Genomic DNA, 6,000 nt, shown 5'->3' on the forward strand with positions numbered 1-6,000 from the left:
ATATATATATATATATATATATATATATATATATATATATATATATATATATATATATATATATATATATATATATATATATATATATATATATATATATATATATATATATATATATATATATATATATATATATATATATATATATATATATATATATATATATGTGTGTGTGTGTGTTGAGATAAAAATAGTGTTTATACCAGTACGCATAGTTTCTTTGGTACTGAGCGAAATTTGAATTTAAGGTGAGTCTAGGCCTAGAGGCCATAAAACGTAAAGGAGCTCACATTTGATCTCAGTCTCACTTTTTCCACTATTAATTTCTTTGGTAAACGTGAGACTGAGCTAAAAAAAATGAGCTCGTCTACATTTTATGGTCCCCAGGCCAGGCACCAGGATCATGAAAGATCTTAGCTTAAGTCAAAATCTTCATGTTGTATTTAAATGTTGTGGAAACCAAGCAGATAAAAATTAAAATATCTTTCAATAATGATTCTCAAAAGTGTCGTTATTTGTAAAATTTGAAATCAATTCATATACATGTTAAATGTTTATTAATTATTGAATTGATTTTACTAAAAAAGGAACAAGGGGAGAGGGGGTAGTGACCATATTTTTTTGTTTCCTATCACTGACAAATTCTATATGCCAAAAATTAGAATTTGTTCACTCAATCTATTCTAGAGAAAAAAACTGAAATGTTTAAATTCTAATTAACAGTACGATGGACGCAGATAAAATATCATGAAAATCAGACGTCTCTAACTAGACTGTACATGTAACCTTAATGTTTTTTTTTTTGATAACAAGTATAGAGACAATTAGCATTTTGACTTAAAACTCTAATAAGAATATCATTTAAAATTTACAGAGATACAAATAACATGTATAAGTTCACGTGTAACAAGTGAAACACTTCAACAATTTTTATCTTAAAAACTTTTCTACAGAATTATGTTTTTAATGTATCGTACTTGTGTTCAAAGTTGATGTAGAAAGAGCAGCATTTTGAAAGTTGATTTGATGTACAAAAGAATCGTAATAAGATACAAACATAAAAATCATTTTATCTCTTTTTAAACGATAAAATGTTTTAATCGCTTCCTTGTGCATATCAATGCACAGATAAAAATGTAGAGAGCAAATACATATATGTATCACCGAAATTACATTATTGAAGTCTACGTTTTTAACTAAATTTAGTTTAATAAGTACAAATAACCTCTTTTTGATTCCTGTTGGAAATAAAATAAGAGGTTCCAAAGTACAATATCAGAAACCTAGTATAACTGGTATCAAAATAAACGTCTATTAATAAATTGATTTATTTCAAAATTTTACTAAAAAGGGGTGTATATTTACTCCTTCTCAGAAACATACTGGAAGATTTTGAACAAAGTATTTCTTATTGATATAACACTGTTACTGTCGGTAGAAACTATGAAACCATCTTAGAACTGTCTAAGAATATATTTCATTTGAATTGTTCTATCAATAAAGGATTAGAATTCTGTTCCCCGCGAGTACGCGTGATTTCATCTAGTTCTCTCTATTTGTAGCGACGACGATTGATATCCTGGAAATATGCCTTTTTCCTTTGATTAGCATACGTCATTTGCAAAATTATTTTGTTAAAACAGATTCTGATTGTACACATAAGTACACCGAAGTTGATATCAAGAAGATGCTTGCGTTTCTGATCGACAATATCTATGTGGTTTTTGGAGACCAGGTATTCCAACAATCTATTGGAATTCCCATGGGTACAAATTGCGCTCCGTTATTAGCAGACTTATTTTTATATTCATATGAAGCAGAGTTTATGCAAAATCTTATGCGTGAAAAGGAGAAAACACTTCCTGTGGCCTTCAACTCGACATTTAGATATATCGACGACGTATTTTCAATTAATAATGGTAATTTCCATTCCTACGTCGATACAATATACCCTGGTGAGCTTGAGATAAAAGATACCAGAGAGTCCGACACATCTGTTTCATACTTGGATATTTTACTTGAAAAAGACAATAATGTTTATCTAACAACCAAGCTTTATGATAAACATGATGACTTTACACTTTTCTATCGTCAAAGTCCCTTACTTATGCGGCAATATTCCTTCATCACCTGCATACGGAGTATATTATCTCAGTCGATTCGATACGCAATAGCATGATCTACGTATGAACAATTTCTAAAAGAGGTTAATTATTGACAAGCAAGTTGATGAAACAAGAATATCAGCAGTCTCGTTTAAAGTCATCATTTCGTAAGTTCTGTGGTCGATACAATGACCTTGTCAGCAAATACAATTCATCATTAAGTCAAATGCTGACAGACGTTTTTCATACATGTACCCATTGTTAGTACATTATTTATACAATGAATTGACGACGGATTTTTTTTGTTATTTCCTGATCATAACAAGGAGCACACGGCGAGTGTGAACGGTCTGCAGGGGATGCTCACTCCTCCATGGCACCTGATACCATCTTTGATGTTTTGGGGGTCTGTGTTTGCTCTGCTCTTATTTTGTATTGTTTTATGGACTGTTTGTTATCTCCATATCCTTACCCATATGTGTTATAAGTTTTCAAGAACCGTATTGCAAATCACTCACAATCACACATCATTATGAAATATGTTTGGAAAATAATTTAACAGTAAATTTTATTCAAATAGTTTTACCTTTAAAAATGAGTTTTGGCATAGTTACAATTACATTAAAAATTATTTCTTGTATAGTGTCAATCACATTCAAATTTATTTTTGTATAATATCCCCATTTTCAAAAGTGAGTTATTTCCCCTGAAGGGAACTCTTTTACTGTGTTTAATACGCATGCGCTATAAATAAAGTCACTTCCGCGGACGTTCTTGATGTAAACATGTTCATGGTGTAATGCCTCTGTCATATGGAAAAATGTTATTGTGTTTGTGAATAAAAAGAAATCTTAACTGATTCATATTTTTTTAAATTGCCCACTCATTGTCTCTTTCTGGATTTGTATTAATCTGTATAGTAGTATAATAAGGCGCTGTGTGAGCCCCCCCCCCCTCTTACAAAAAACAGAAAGGAAAAAAATTACTGATAAAATGCTGATGCATATTCGAATAGGCCTATTTAAAAAAAATAAATAAATAAAAAAAAAATAAATAAAATAAAAAACAAATTTTCGGTAGTGAATGTTCTGCAGACGGATCATCACTATTTACAAAATGTGCAGAACAAATGTAAGAATTTTTAGTTTTTACGAATTAATTAATCTAGCGTGCTGCAGCCATATTTTCTTCTCTGCATCTCTAGGAATTTTTTGGAGACTGATGACATGTCCATCTACAGTTTTACCCCTGAAATTGTTGCATATACAGCAGTAGTTCGTCTTCCGCGACCGATAACAAGAAACTGCGTTTTTGCTCGATTGTATGTCATAAAATAGAACTTTTACTTACAAGAACACATTTGGTGACAATTAAAGGCCTATTTCATTTGAATTAACCGTGTTTCCAGAATTTTTTATTTGTAAAATAATTGATTCACTGCATGCATAGTATTAAAAACTTTGAATGGAATTCTAAATGAATAAAATAATCTCATGTGCTCATGTAACGAAGAAAGACTAATTAAAATAGCATCGACCTGAATTCGTGTTACATATGTCGTATAAAGTCTGAGCTGCATTTAATCAAAGTTTTAGTGCAGGATCTAAGCATATGTACCATGTGTACATGCATATTCCCGAGGAAAATACACATTTTGTTTTAGATCAGAGAATTGACAGCAGAAACACGAAATTGATACAATACTTTCCTAGCGTATTTCTTGTTAATTAACGGAAAACATTCTTTTCTCAAGTGTTATTCATGTTTTACTTTTTCTATTGAAAATGTTCATTGAAAGCTGCCCCCCCCACCCCCCAAAACACACACACAGTTTATACTACGGTAAAGCTATAAAAGGGAAATGTAGTATTGTATGCCAAGGAACTGGTACTGAAATAAGTAGCTTTTCGACTTTGGGCAAGGTTTTTTCTTTGCTTGTCAACTTTTCCAGGTAAGAAAAAATATATTTCTTTGGCTGCCCCCCCCCCCACTTTTAAAGACGATGATACGTGCCTGGCTAATTCGTATAGCTTTCTAGAAAGGGTGGGGGGCAACAGACCCTTTATAAAATCGCTTATTATCTAAAAAAAAATTGCAAACCGTTTCCTTCTTTTAAAATTTTTAATGCAGCGTGTAAGTTGATCACTATTTTGTTGGATTATCGTAACGTGTAGTCCGCGGAAGTTGTGCTAGTGTAGAAGAGTTCCGATTTTGAGGGGAGATAACTCACTTTTGAAAATGGGGAATTGATTAAGAAAAAAAAATAATCTCGATTGCTTACACAATATAGATATATTCCCATTCAACTACATACAGAATATTTGTAGATTACGTTTTAAAGAATAAAAAGAAAGAAATCACCTTTGTGACATGAACGATTTTATAATGGAATGTGCATAGGCGTTGGAACCGGGAGGTGGGGGGGGGGGGGGGCTAGAGGAGGCTTAGTTCCCCCCACTTTTTTGCAAAAATAGACCTTATATAGGCATTGGAAATTGGAATTTACCTTTTTTGCTGGTTTAGCCCCCCCCCCCCACTTTCGAATACCCCCCCCCACCCCCAACACACACACTTTCAATTTGCTTCTGACGCCCATGATGTGAATATAACAAACTCTCGGATTGAAGAAATTGATGACAAAAGCAAATTCGCAACGTATTCTTAATATAATTAAGCAATGTTTAGATAGCGTGGTTGATATAGAAGCTCTCATATGCCCGCATATATCCATATAAAATAAAATATTATTATCAAACAAGAGGCCCTTGGGCCTTATAGGTCACCTGAGCATAATACAACAACTTTCCAGTAATTGAATTTGATTCATGTTTTAAGCCAGATGCTACGGCATTCACAATTTTGAAAGAGGTACCATTGATCATCATAACAATACACTTAGCAATTGCTTAGCTTGGTTATTTAATACCCATAGGCAGGGTAGGGGAAGAAAAAATGCATTTCAACTAATAAGTAATATTCAGCAATAATCAGTAGTGCCCTTACCACACATGAACCCCTGACCCTTAGGCCTAGTTCCACACAATTTTTGAAAAGGCATCCTTGCTTTTCAAAAATATTTGATTAAATATCAAGGAGTAGATTTCGAACCATTCATTCATTTTCAGTACACTGTATATAAGTAGAGAACCCCACTCCCATTCATCGATGGTACACCTGACCCTGAAGCCTTGAAATTCACAATTCTGCAAGATTAAGGCCCTTGCTCATCATAACTATATAAATACAATGTAGTTCATCTGCATAATATCCAGAGACAAAGAAGAACATTTTCAAAGATTTAATGTATTTTCACTATATAATAATCAGTAGAGCCCCGCCCTAACACCAGAACCCCTGACCCTTGGGCCATAAAATTCACTATTTTGGAAGAGATATTCTTGCTTATCATAACAATGTACTTATTTAGTTTATTTAATACCTAGGCACAGAGAAGATTTTAAAAAAAAAGAATTCATGTATTTTCAATATATAATCAAAAGAGCCCTGCCCTAACACCAGAACCCATGACCCTGGGGCCATAAAATTCACAATGTGGTAAAAGCACTCTTGCTCATTATTTCTATACACTTAGTTAGTTTATTTAATGCCTAGGAGCAGAGAAGAAGATTTTCAAAGAATTCATGTATTTTCACTATATTATCAATAGAGCCCCGCCCTAACACCAGAAACTCTTATTAAGATTAAGGCCCTTGCTCATCATAGCTATATAAATACAATGTAGTTCATCTGCATAATACCCATGAGCAAAGAAGAACATTTTCAAAGATTTAATGTATTTTCACTATATAATAATCAGTAGAGCCCCGCCCTAACACCAGAACCCCTGACCCATGGGCCATAAAATTCACTATTTTGGAAGAGACATTCTTGCTTA

Source organism: Saccostrea cucullata, unplaced genomic scaffold (genome assembly GCF_032062105.1).
Source record: "Saccostrea cucullata isolate Sc308-1 unplaced genomic scaffold, CSIRO_AGI_Scuc_v1 ctg2800, whole genome shotgun sequence".
Lineage (NCBI taxonomy): Eukaryota > Metazoa > Mollusca > Bivalvia > Ostreida > Ostreidae > Saccostrea > Saccostrea cuccullata.